Genomic DNA, 14,391 nt, shown 5'->3' with positions numbered 1-14,391 from the left:
TATCCTTCTGGTGCTCTTATGAATCCATCATCTTTTTAAACATATTGTTAGAGTCCTCTTCTAGTTTATCAGTTTCTTTTCAAGGAGTATTTTTGTACTAGTTTTAGTACTTACAATTCAGTAATTATAGTAATATCAAAATAACCTAGAATCATTTTTTGAAGTATTTACTGCTAAAGTTTGGTCCTTTGCTGTGTATTGTAATGACAAATACAGACCCCAAGGTCTGAGACAAGAGAATCTACACAAAAACACGTGATGATCTTGCTTCTTTTTTTTCCTCCATCTTTATTAACTTGGATATTTTTTATATACATTTCTTTTTTTCTTTACTTATTGTTTTTCTTTTCTAAGAAGTTGAAATTAAGAGGAAACCAAAGACCTATAAGTATAAGGATAAAAAGCATTGAGAGGATAAATATACTCTGTTTTTTCCTTTTTTAAAGCTTTATTAACTTGAGTATTTCTTATTTACATTTTGATTGTTATTTCCAGGCCAACATCTCCCTAACCTGTCCCCCTCCCCTTCTATATGGGTGTTCCCCTCCCCATCCTCCTCCCATTACCGCCCTCCCCCCACCAATCACATTCACTGGGGGTTCAGTCTTGGCAGGACCAAGGGCTTCCCCTTCCACTGGTGCTCTTACTAGGCTATTCATTGCTACCTATGAGGTTGGAGCCCAGGGTCAGTCCATGTATAGTCTTTAGGTAGTGGCTTAGTCCCAGGAAGCTCTAGTTGCTTGGCATTGTTGTTCATATGGAGTCTTGAGCCCCTTCAAGCTCTTTCAGTCCTTTCTCTGATTTCTTCTTCCCGTTCTCAGTACAGTGGTTTGCTGCGGGTATTCGCCAATGTATTTGCCATATACTGGCTGTGATTTTCAGGAGAGATCTACATCCAGTTCCTGTCAGCCTGCACTTATTTGCTTCAACCATCTTATCTAGTTTGGTGGCTGTATATGTATACGCCACATGTAGGGCAGGCTCTGAATGGGTGTTCCTTATGCCTCTGTTCTAAACTTTGCCTCCCTATTCCCTCCCAAGGGTATTCTTGTTCCCCTTTCAAAGAAGTAGTGAAGCATTCACATTTTCGTCATCCTTCTTGAGTTTCATGAGTTCTGTGCATCTAGGATAATTCAAGCATTTGGGCTAATAACCACTTATCAATGAGTGCATACCATGTGTGTTTTTCTGTGATTGGGTTACCTCACTTAGGATGATATTTTCCAGTTCCATCCATTTGCCTACGAATTTCATAAACTCGTTTTTGATAGCTGAGTAGTATTCCATTGTGTAGATGCATCACATTTTCTGTATCCATTCCTCTGTTGAAGGGCATCTGGGTTCTTTCCAGCTTCTGGCTATTATAAAGAAGGCTGCTATGATCATAGTCGAGCATGTGTTTTTGTTATATGTTGGAGCATCTTTGGGTATATGCCCAAGAGAGGTAGAGCTGGGTCCTCAAGTAGTTCTATGTCCAATATTCTGAGGAACCTCCAGACTGATTTTTAGAATGGTTTTACCAATCTGCAATCCCAGCATCAATGGAGGAGTGTTCCTCTTTCTCCACATCCTGAGTTTTTGATCTTAGCCATTCTCACTGGTGTGAGGTGAAATCTCAGGGTTATTTTGATTTGCATTTCCCTTATGACTAAAGATGTTGAACACTTCTTTAGGTGTTTCTCAGCCATTCGGCATTCCTCGGCTGTGAATTCTTTGTTTAGCTCTGAACCCATTTTTTAATAGTGTTATTTTTCTTCCTGCAGTCTAACTTCTTGAGTTCTTTGTATATTTTGGATATAAGCCCTCTATCAGTTGTAGGATTGGGAAAGATCTTTTCCCAATCTGTTGGTTGTCATTTTGTCCTAACAACAGTTTCCATTGACTTCTAGAAGCTTTGTAGTTTTATGAGGTCCCATTTGTCGATTCTTGATCTTAGAGCATAAGCCATTGGTGTTTTGTTGAGGAAATTTTCTTCAGTGCCCATGTGTTCGAGACTTTTCCCCACTTTTTCTTCTATCAGTTTGAGTGTATTTTGTTTGATGTGAAGGTTCTTAATTAACCTTGGACTTAAGCTTTGTACAGGGTGACAAGATTGGATCGATCTGCATTCTTCTACATGCTGACCTCCAGTTAAACAAGCACCATTTGCTGAAAATGCGATCCTTTTTCCATTGGATGGTTTTGACTCCTTTGTCAAAAATCAAGTGACCATAGGTGTGTGAGTTCATTTCTGGGTCTTCAATTCTATTCCAATAGTCTATTTGCCTGTTCCTGTACCAATACCAGGCAGTTTTTATAACTATTGCTCTGTAATACTGCTGAGTCAGGGATAGTGATTCCTCCTGAAGTCCTTTTATTGTTGAGGATAGCTTTAGCTATCCTGGCTATTCTTTTTTTTTTATTCCAGATGAATTTGCAAAATGTTCTGTCTACCTCTGTGAAGAATTGGATTGGTATTTTGATGGGGATTGCATTGAATCTGTAGATTGCTTTTGGTAAAATGGCCATTTTTACTATATTAATCCTGCCAATCCATGAGCACAGGAGATCTTTCCATCTTCTGAGATCTTCTTCAATTTCTTTCTTCATAGGCTTGAAGTTCTTATCATATAGATCTTTCAGTTGCTTTGTTAAAGTCACACCAAGGTATTTTATATCAATTTGTACTATTATGATTGGTGTCGTTTCCCTAATTTCTTCCTGGTTTGTTTCTATTTTGTGTAGAGGAAGGCTACTGATTTATTTGAGTTAATTTTATACCCAGCCACTTTGTTGAAGTTGTTTATCAGCTTTAGTAGTTCTCTGGTGGAACTTTTGGGATCACTTACATATACAATCATATTGTCTGCCAATAGTGATATTTTGACTTTTTGCTTTCCAGTTTTTATCCCTTTGATCTCCTTTTGTTGTCTTATTGCTCTGGCTAGGACTTCAAGGACTATATTGAATAAGTAGGGAGAGAGTGCACAGCCTTGTGTAGTCCCTGATTTAGTGGGATTCCTTCAAGTTTCTCTCCATTTAGTTTAATATTAGCTACTGGTTTGCTGTATATGGCTTTTACTATGTTCATGTATGGGCCTTGAATTCCTGTTCTTTCCAGGACTTTTATCATGAAAGGGTGTTGAATTTTGTCAAATGCTTTCTCAGCATCTAATGAAATGATCATGTGCTTTTGTTCTTTCAGTTTGTTAATATAGTGGATTACGTTGATGGTTTTCCATATATTAAACTATCCTTGCATCCCTGGAATGAAGCCTACTTGATCATGATTGATGATTGTTTTGATGATCTCTTGGTTTCAGTTTGCAATAATTTTATTGAGTATCTTTGCATCGATATTCATAAGGGAAATTGCTTCTTAATTTTAACGTATTGGTTGAATATAGATGCGGACAACCTTTATCTGAGTGGAAGGGAGGTAGGTGAGGTTTTGGTTCCCAGTCTTGAGGTCTTAGTCAGGACCATGAGATGGAAGGGCAGGGAAGGAGGGCTGATAGAGAAGACACATGGAATATGGGTTAGGTTAATATGAAAACATGGCCATGAGGAATGGCCAATTAGAGTTAAGAACAGACCAGACTAAACAGAGCAAGTTATAAGTGGAGACCATCGATAGGAAATACACATTAGTAGCTTAGAAGGCAGAGATCTACCCAACTCTAGTGGTGATTAAAGGGTTATTATAAATGTAAAGGTTATGTGTTTTATATCTGGGAACTGAATAATCAAAGGGAGTATAGAAACCCCTGATTGAGTTTAAATATTTGCTACAACAATTTACTTTATAAAACCAGTGCTAAATTTAAAATGTGCTGTTTAAGCATATACCACTTGTGTATTTTTTCATCTTAAATTCCACAGAAGTTAAATAGAATAAACATGACTTTAAGTAGCTAAAAAATAATACTTAAAAAAGACCCAATGTATTAATGATAGTTTTATTAATGTAGAATACATTTTGAGGGAAGGTCAAAAATATTTACTCAAAGAGAAGCATGTCAACTGGACGTTCAATACCATAGTTAGCTCTGAAAACATACACAGAATTAACACTTTGTACACCCTGTGTGTGTGTTTGTGTGTGTGTGTGTTTGACAGTGCTGACAATTCCATTTCTCACTGACCTGTATCCCCAAGTCTTCATATCTACCTTAAATATTTTTTTTAATTTTCATTTAAGTTTAATTTGATACTTCAAACTCAGGGTAGCCCATAAAAGTTTGCTTTTCCTTACCCAGCATCCTTCTATAAGCAGTAGACATGATAAGAGACATCCCACTTACCAAATCCTTAAGTCACAGAGCATTCTTTATTTTTTCTAAAACTGTTCCCTTGAATTTTACCTAGCTCTCTATTCTGTAGGCAGTCTCCACTAAGTCTTTAACACTTTTCCTCTCCTCTGCATTCCTCTCTCCTCTCTCTTCCTTTTCTCTTTCCTTATTTTCCTTCTTTTACCCACCCCTCCCTTCTCTCCCTTTCTTCTTATTTCCCACTCCTATTATTTTGGTCAGGGTTCTCTACAAGAATGTAATAAATAGCAGATACTAAAAGATTTATTAGATTAGCTTATCTGATGCAGCTTTGATAGTGGAGCAGTGCCTGTCTTTATGCTGGAAAACCTGGGATATCTTAGCTGCTCTGTTCAGTCTCCTATTACTTCCAAATTGGCAATAAGTGTATTGAAGGAGTTTGAAAGGGCAATGGTCTTTATATCTTGTTGGAAGGCTCAGAAATCTAGGTTTGTTTGTTTGGGACACTGTCTCACTATGTAACCCTAGACATACTTGAACACAGAGAGATATGTCTGCCTCTGGATCCCAATTGCTTGGATTAAATGTGTGATCATATACTGAGAATTTAGGTTTTGATATCAGCACTAAATAGGATTAACAGCTAAAGCTGCACTGGCAGTTAAACAAACTCAAAATAATAGAAGAAGAAGAAGAAGAAGTACAAGAACAAAACAAAACAAAAAACAGTCAAAATCAAAACACTTTTCTTGGACTTCCCTTGTATTTGGGCTAGTGTCAATGAAATATGCTCCATATTTAAGGTGGATTTTCCTATTTTAATTATTCTAATTAAGAAAATCCATCACAGTTATGCCCACAATCCTTCACTGCTGAATTTCTTGTTGACATGAAAATTAAGTAGACTTTTTCCTCCTCTATTTACTCCCCTCCCCTTCCCACTTAATCTCCTCCCATGAGCTTATGTATTAGTAGTATTTTTAAGTGTAAGGGGGGAAGAAGCTTGGCCTTGTGGAGTCTTGTTGCCTCAGTGAAGGGAGATGTTAGAGAGATGAGGTGAGGCAGATGTTTGGGTAGGGGAGCATCATCATAGAGGCAAAGGGAAGGATGAATGCGATGTGGGATTTCAAAGGGGAAACTGGGAAGGGGCACAAATTTGAAATGTAAATAAAAACCTGGGTCAGTAACATTGTAAGGAAATAAAGATCTACTTTTCTTCCAGCATAAGAACATAGAATCTATTTTATTTGTTTCAGACACTCTTCTTTCCTCATTTTTGAACTGAGATAAATTAGCTTCTGCCCAATAATATGTTATCATATAGTCATTATGGGTTTCGTTCACGATATTTTTCCCCTTTTTGGGGGGTTTGTTAACAGATTATGTTAACATGCCCAGGAGCACAGAATGTTCTATTTACATTGTAACAAGTACTGACTTTTGGCTCAAAATGTGTCAATATTGTCAGAGATCTTGTTGGCAGACTTGAAAACTTTATCTTTGTTATTTTTCTCTAACCTTCACATTACACGATGCAAAGCCTAAGTCCATATCATTTTTGGGGGGCGATGGTATGACACACTGGCATGTGAACATTAATTGATTTGAGGCAATTGTGCAGAATTCAATGTTAATTTGGAGAAACCATGTGTTATAAGAAGTGCAGCCATTAGCACGGCTACCTTCTACATAGTATTACTTTCTAAAGCTTTAAAATATTGAAAAGTAAAGATGTTGAGAAAATGAAAGGACTCAACATTTAATGATGAATACAAAAATATGCATCCACCTCCATCTGTCCCCAGAGCTGGGTCTGTCCCATGGCTATGTGTGCCCTGATGCTGCCCAGAGAGAGCTGGTCTCCCAGGAGTGCTCTCATTTTTAAGATCACAGGCTCCAGGACCACAGGAGGGACAACCTCCAGTCAGAGATAGCAAGACCAACTAATACAAGAGATATCCAGATCGTGAGAGGCAAGCACAAAAGTGTAAGCAACAGAAACCAAGACAATGTGTCATCATTTGAACCCAGTTCTCCCACCACAGCTAGTCCTGTATATACCAACACACTGGACAATCAAGATTTGGATTTAAAATCACATCTCATGATGATGATACAGGAATTTAAGAAGGACATAAACAACTCCCTCAAAGAAATACAGGAGAACAGAGTAGAGAAAAAGTAAAAAACCTTAAGAAGAAACATAAAAATCCTTTAAAGAATTATAGGAAAGCACAACCAAATAGGTGATTGAATTGAACAAAGCTATCCAGGATCTATAAGTGGAAATAGAAACAATAGCAGAATGAGAAAGAGAGACAACCCTGGATAGAAAACCTAGGAAAGAGATCAGGAGTCAGACACAAGCATTACCAACAGAATATAAGAGATAGAAAAAAGAATCTCAGGGACAGAAGATAGAGAAAACATGGCCATAACCATCAAAGATAATGTCAAATGAAAAAATCTCCTAACTCAAAACATCCAGGAAATCCAGGACACAAGGAGAAGATCCAACCAAAGGATAATAGGTATAGAAGAGTGTCAAGATTCCCAACTTTAAGGGCCAGTAATTTCTTCAATAAAATTATAGAAGAAAACTACACTAACATAAAGAAAGAAATGCCTGTGAACATACAAGCCTACAGAACTCCATATAGATTGGACCAGAAAAGAAATTTCTCCAGTCACATAATAGTCAAAACACTAAATAAACAAAACAAAGAGAAATATTAAAAGCAGTAAGGGAAAAAGGTCAATTAACATATAAAGGCAGACCTATCAGAATTATTCCAGATTTCTCAACAGAGACTATGAATGCTAGAAGATCCTGGACAGATGACATACAGACCCTAAGAGAACACAAATGCCAGCAAAACTCTCTGTTACCATAGATGGAGAAACCAAGGTGATCCATGAGAAAAACAAATTTACAGAATATCTTTACACAAATAGAATCCTACAAAGGATAATAGATGGAAAACTCCAAGACAAAGAGGGAAACTACAGTCTAGAAGGCCAGAAAGTAATCTTTTTCTCAACAAACCCTAAAAGAAGAAAGCTACATAAACATAATTCCACCTCTAACAAAATAACAGGAACAACAATCACTATCCCTTAATAACTCAACATCAATGAATTCAGTTCCCCAATAAAAAGACCTAGACTACCAATCATACATCTGATGGAAGGCTAATATGTAATATATACAGAAAACTCAAGAAGTTAGACTCCAGAGAACCAAATAATCCTATCAAAATTGTACAGAGCTAAACAAAGAATTCTCAATGGAGGAATATCGAATGGCCAAGAAGTGTCTAAGCAAATGTTCACCATCCTTAGTCATCAGGGAAATGCAAATCAAAACAACCCTGATATTCCACCTCACAACAATCAGAACGGCTAAGTTAAAAAATTTAGGTGATAGCAGGTGCTGGTGAGGATGTGGAGAAAAAGAAATATTCCTCCACTCTGGTGAGATCGCAACCTGGTACAGCCACTCTGAAAAAAATTGGTGGTTTCTCAGAAAATTGGACATAGTGCTACCTGAGGACCCAGTTATACGATTCCTGGCCATATACCCAAAAGATGTTCTAACATATAAAAGGAACATACTCCACTCTTCACAGCAGCTTTATTTATAATAGCCAGAAGTTGGAAAGAATCCAGATGTCCCTCAACAGAGGAATGGATACAGAAATTGTGGTACATTTACTCAATGGAGTAGTACTCAGCTACTAAAAAAATGACTTCAGGAAATTTTGAGGCAAATGGATGGGACTAGAAAATATCATCCTGAGTGAGGTCACCCAATCATAAAAGAACACACATGGTATGCTCTCACTGATAAGTGAGTATTAGCCCAAAATCTTACTTACAATACCCAAGACACATTTCACAGATCATATGGAGCTCAAGAAGAAAGACCAAAATTTGGACACATAAGTTCTTCTTAGAAGAGAGAACAAAATACGCACTGGAGGAAATACAGGGACAAAGAATGAAGTAGAGACTGAAGGAAAGGTCATCCAGACTGCCCCACCTGGGGACCCATCCCATATGCAGCCACCAAACCCAGTCACTATTGCTTATGCCAATAAGTGCTTGCTGACAGCTTGATATGGATGTCTCCTGAGAGGCTCTGCTAGAGCCTTACTGATGCCTGCAGCTAACCATCAGACTAAGTATGGGCAGTCCTTTGTAGGAGTTGGAGAAAGGAATGAAGTAGTTGATGGGGCATGCAATATCACAGGAAAAACTATAATATCAACCAGACTCCCTAGAGCTCCCAGGGACTAAACCACCAAACAAAGAGTACACATGGAGGGACCCATGGGTCTAACCACATGTATGTAGCAGAGGATGGCATTGTCTAGCATTAATCGAGGAAAAGGCCCTTGGTCCTGTGAAGACTTGATTTCCCATTGTAGGTGAACGCCATATTTTTGAAGTGGGAGTTGGTGGGTGGGAGTGGGAACATCCTCATAGAAGGAGGGGAGGGAGAACAGGAGTGGAGAATCGGGAAATGGGATATCATTTGAAATGTAAACACATGAACTATCCAAAAAAAAGTATCCAAAAATATGTTCAGACTGTAAAAACTAAAAGTAATCACAAATGAATAAAATACCTTAAAAAATAAATAGGAAAAATGTAACAGGTTAACACATATGAGGGCAATTAATAAAATCATTCTGCCAATGGTCTTTTTACAGCCTAGAATCCTTGCCTTCCTTTTTACCTAAGGTATGGCCTATTATAGTGATTGATTTAAAAGATTGCCCTTTCAAAGTCTATCCAGGGACAAGCCCAACCTGGGTTCCATCACATAAGCAGGCACCAAACTCTGACACTATTACTGATGCCATGTTTTGCTCGCTGACAGGAGCCTAGCATGGCTGTCCTCTGAGAGACTCCACTAGCAGCTGACAGAGACAGATGAACATACTGACAGTCAACTTTTGGGATGTGCTCAGGGACCTCTATGGAAAATTAGGGGACAGTCTGAAGGAGCTAAAAGGGATTCCAATCCTATTGGAATAACTAAAGAATCAATCGACTCAGACCTCTCAATTAACCCAGAACCCTCAGAGCTCTCAGAGTTTAAGCCACCAACCAAAGAACATAAATGGTCTGTTCCATGGCCCCTGCTACAGAGGTAGCAGAGAACTGCCTTGTCTGGTGTCAGTGGGAAAGGATGTACCTAATCCTGTAGAAACTTGATGCCCCAGGGAAGGGGAATGCTAGTGGGGTGAGGTGGAAATTGGGTGGGTGTCTTAGGAGGCAGAAGCAAAGGGGAGGGTGTATGAGGTGAAGAACTGATGGAGGGGGGACCAGGAGTGGAGGTAACATTTAGAATGTAATTAAATAAAATAATAATAATAATTGTATGCAAAAATGTAACAATAAATATTTTCATAATGTTTTAAGAAGACATATGTCTTATAAAGATAATTAACTATGAGTCTTCTCGGGCAATAAATGCAATGGGAAGAGCAGTGTTGTTCATTGGTCAATGTTAGTTAACTCATTTGCATTTTAAGGCCTTAGTATACAACAAAGGAAATGTCTACAAACAGAGAAACAATTGTGTAAGCAATTTACACACACATATGCAAATAGGAAGCTACAAAATACAAATAGTATTAAAAGTTACTATGTTTTACTTATGTGTAATTAAATTTTTGTGATTTAACTGTGAGTTAAATGTATAAATCATGGTGCTTGATATGTTAAGACAAATATTGACTTTATTGAAGAGTCCTTCTTCTGTAATATTATCTTTTTATTTATTTATATTGGATATTTTATGTATTTACATTTCAAATATTATCACCTTTCCTGTTTTTTCTCTGGAGCCTCCCTATCCCATTCCTCTTTGCCCTGCTTCTATGAGAGTGTTCTCCCTCCCTCCCTACCACTCCTGCCTCACTGCCATGGCATTACCGTACACTGTGGTATCAAGTCTTCATAGGACCAAGGGCCTGACAATTTATTAATTACAAAATAAGTAAACACCAAGCCAACATAATTAGTTTTTTATTTAAATTATAAAAATGTAATTACTGTTGACATTTTATATCAAATAATTTATGAATTATTACATGAAGGAAGGGCAAAGGCTCTAATCATAAAGTTATGAAATTAACTAAGACACATGATGTAATCTGTATTAATAAATATGTGCTCTATATGACTACTGTCAAATGACATAGTGGACATAAATATTGGATATGAATATATATGTGTGTATTCACATATATATATATAGCCCAGAAGAGAATTTTTTTCCTGATAAAATCTTATCAAATATCCCATTATATGTCTGTTTCTAGTAAGTGCACCTAAAACCCCATAAATGCTAAGAAGACATTTTACCACTGACCTACATGCCTAGTGCTATTTTACATTTTGAAAATTTTGACCAATGCTATATAAAATATTGTGTCACACTTCCTTTCTTCTCATACATGTTGACTCAAGCTTTTACTGTCTTCTATTTTTACCTGTTTCTACATGAGTCTCAGCTGATATATATTTATGCTTGCAAAAGCATGCAGACGGCAGTATTATATATATATATATATGTATATATATATATGTATATATATATATGTATCTCCTCCCCATTGGTTAGCTGTCACATAGTCACTATTCCTCTTCCACTGTGTCCCAAAGAACCTTGGTATGAGATGGATAGATGTATGTTTATGGATGAACACTTATTATTCTCTTATTCTCAGTAGTTTGATGACTTATAAGTCTCTGACTTGATTGTCACCCACTTCTCTATGAGACTTCTCTAAAAACGAGAATTTCTCCAGTCTATGAGTATAAATATACATATTTACAAGACACATCAACATTTCCCTCTAGCAAAAATATTGGCAGTATATTCTAGCCAGTGACCTAGAGAGTCATGTGGTTTTGGGAAGGTTGACAGTGCCAAGCAAACATTGCCACCCATGGACCAAATATCAGATACAACTGGAAAGTGGCAACTGTCATAGCACTTTTGTACTTGTTGACACACCATGGGTAGCAGGTGTTAATTGTAGCACACAAAGATCAAAACTGGATAAGGTCATTGCTAGCTGTTTAGAACTTCATTTTGGTACCCAGTAAACTGTCTAGATCAGGGACTGAAGGCTTGATAAGACAGCCATGTTCATTGGCTTGTATATAGCAAATGCCATAGATGGTGTCTGTTATGTTCAAACAACTGATAAATTAATACTACATTATTTTGTATGCAATTCCTCAAATTATCATTGTTAAATTGTTAAAAATTCACTACTCTATCTGCTTTATTCATTGTATCTAAATTATTTGGGGCTGCTTACTGGTGTGATGTTATATGCATGCAAGTGTAGGATCAGCCATTATGAAGACCAGAGAAGAAGTAATTGTTCTGATCTACAACTCTCCAAATTATTCATCATTGGGTCTATGAATGAACTTGAAACTTACCATTCTGCACAGTCTTGCAAACCAGGATCTCCTAGGGTCTATCATTCAGCCACAGGTTCTTAATGGTTGTCTTACAGACATATGAGTGTGGGAACAATTACATTAAAGCTAAACAGACATTTCATGTCCTCATGCTTTATACCAAGTGCTACTTCTCCTGGAAGCATTTCATATGTCTTCATATTCACCTTTGAATATAGTACTTATACTTTCCATGGGTTAGCACTGAACCTGAATATCAGGATATGCCATAGTAGCTTTTCCCAGTTTTTCCTGGGTTCATTTGTGATACAATGTCAGTGTCATTCTTTTGTTCAGAAAATACTTAAGTAGCAGAGTCCTTTTTGACCTTCTGTTTTTATACTCTTCCTCAGAATCTAATTGGTACTATTTCTGTACTCATACTTCCCAAACTTGTAAGCCCTTTCCTCTTCTCTAGTCCCTTTCACTTTTCTTACCCATCACCACCTCTCTACTGTCTCCCCAATCTACCTCCTCTCATTATGAGTTATTCAGGTTTTTCTAGAGCAAATAAGTGACTTAACCAAAATTTTTATCAAGGGAATAGATCTTTGTTAGCTTATCCTTCATGATTCAGTCTGGGTATTGGACCGGTGGCTACCTTCACACTGGAAATTCAGTAGTTTATTAGTATGCATGGAATTGCCTGAGCAGTTTTACTTGAGCACCAAGTTTCTGGAGAGCCAATTGTCTTCAATCTACAATGATTATAGGTTTTAATGTTACCATAGAATAATAACAGCTAGAGAAGCAGCACAAGTGACATTGCCAGAAATACGGAAAATAAAAATTTGAACAAGATACAGTGGTCAGCAGGTAGAGCTTCATCTCCACAATGTTCTACCTTCCTAAAAGGCACAATCATCTTGGGACCAAGTGCTCAAACACATGAGCCTGTTAAGGACACTTCACAATTTTTATTTAGAACATAGCACCTTAAGTGCCATCCCATCTTCAGCACTTCTCTAATTTTCTTTCTTTGCACATTATTTAGTTTTGATGCTGGTATTACTTCTACTGAGTTAGCCTGGACATGTCACACAATGGCAGGTAACTTCTCAGCTAACACAAATTTTTCACATGAAGAGAGACACTGGGATCTCTTCTTGTTGCCTAAAGTACAAGTTTTGCTCGTGATATAGCAGTTTCACAGATTCAAGAGATAAATCTCCCTACATCCCTGGAAAAACACTGATGAAAGTTCTACTTACTTTCCATTGACTGATAAAGCACTGGGCAGAGCAAGTTCAAACCCCATCTTGTAGAGTATGTAGGAAGAATCTCCCCATAGATATGGACACTAGGAAGCGTTATTCTCTTGGCATAATAATTTTATTCACTCTCATAATTTCCATCTTTACTTCAGAACTCCATTATTGTTTAGTTTACTAATATGCAGGATTTCTAATGTTTGTTCTCCATTGTCTGTGACTTCAATTCATTCACATGCTCTTCTAAAATGAAAAAAGAATGTAGTTTCTGAAGGGACTCTCATAAGAACTCACATGTAGAAGTACCACAGCTAATAAATGACTGCTAAGAGAGGGACAATCAGACTTCTCCTTGAACAAGCTCCCTGATAGATTATCAAATGGTAAGTGTTAAGAACTAAATGTTTATACACATGCAGACCAGTATAATGCACACACACGTATGCAGTAAATAAGAAAGAAAACATCATGAATTATAGAGATAGAACAGGGAGAAAGGGGTTGGAGGAGAGACAGGGTGGAGTGAAAAGATGTAAATGAAGTATCCAAGACCTGGGTTCTCAAATGAAAGAAATAAATGTAAAAATAAATAAAATTACATTGTCGAAAAATTCTTAAGTCTTTAACAATTTTTTCATTTTTTTATTTACTGAGTTAGGTGTAGCCATTCAACTTTTTAAACTTGACACCCTTTGTTCCTTTACATATCCCAACATCTAATGTACTATTTTGATTCCTTACAGTTTCGCCTACCTTGTTGCAACTTTTTTATTTTTCTTACTAAAAAGAAATGTCATCTTATATATTACTGAAATTTAAACCATTATTAAAATAAATTATTTCATCAATCATTCCTATCAATCATATTTGTTTTTGAGTTATAAAGATTCTGAAGCAGTCTACTCATCATTTTCTCACAATAGTGACACTTTCCTGCACTTGGGTGCTGTTTGTTTCTGTGTATGAACTGTGTCTTCTCAGACTTAATAGTGCCTATAGAGCAGTTCTGATATATTATAGTACAAACCATGTATACAAATGAACATTTATAATGGACAATTAAAATGTAGCAAAAATCCAAGGTCAATGCTAATAAAATAGTATTATTTGACCTAGTGTATGAAATATAATATGTCCTTTGCAGGTTCAAACAGTATGAAATAATTATTCCCTTCTATTAGTATACTAACATGAAAGGCAAAATGCAGCATGGGGTAACAGGGAATTCTGTTTAAGCTAACACTGCACAGATAATTATTGCTGGTGGCTCTTCTACTGGAAAGTCCAACTTCAGAACTGCAGTGTAACAAATAGACAAGTGTAACAAAGAGACACCACAGTGTAAACATGCTTCCTTGGTTATTTACTACAAGAGCATGGTTGATTTCCTCAGTTCTTCTGGTCCATAGGATTTTTTATGTGTATGGATTTTTTACAGC

This window comes from Rattus norvegicus, chromosome 2 (genome assembly GCF_036323735.1).
Source record: "Rattus norvegicus strain BN/NHsdMcwi chromosome 2, GRCr8, whole genome shotgun sequence".
Taxonomy (NCBI): Eukaryota; Metazoa; Chordata; class Mammalia; order Rodentia; family Muridae; genus Rattus; species Rattus norvegicus.
This window is presented reverse-complemented; position numbering follows the sequence as displayed.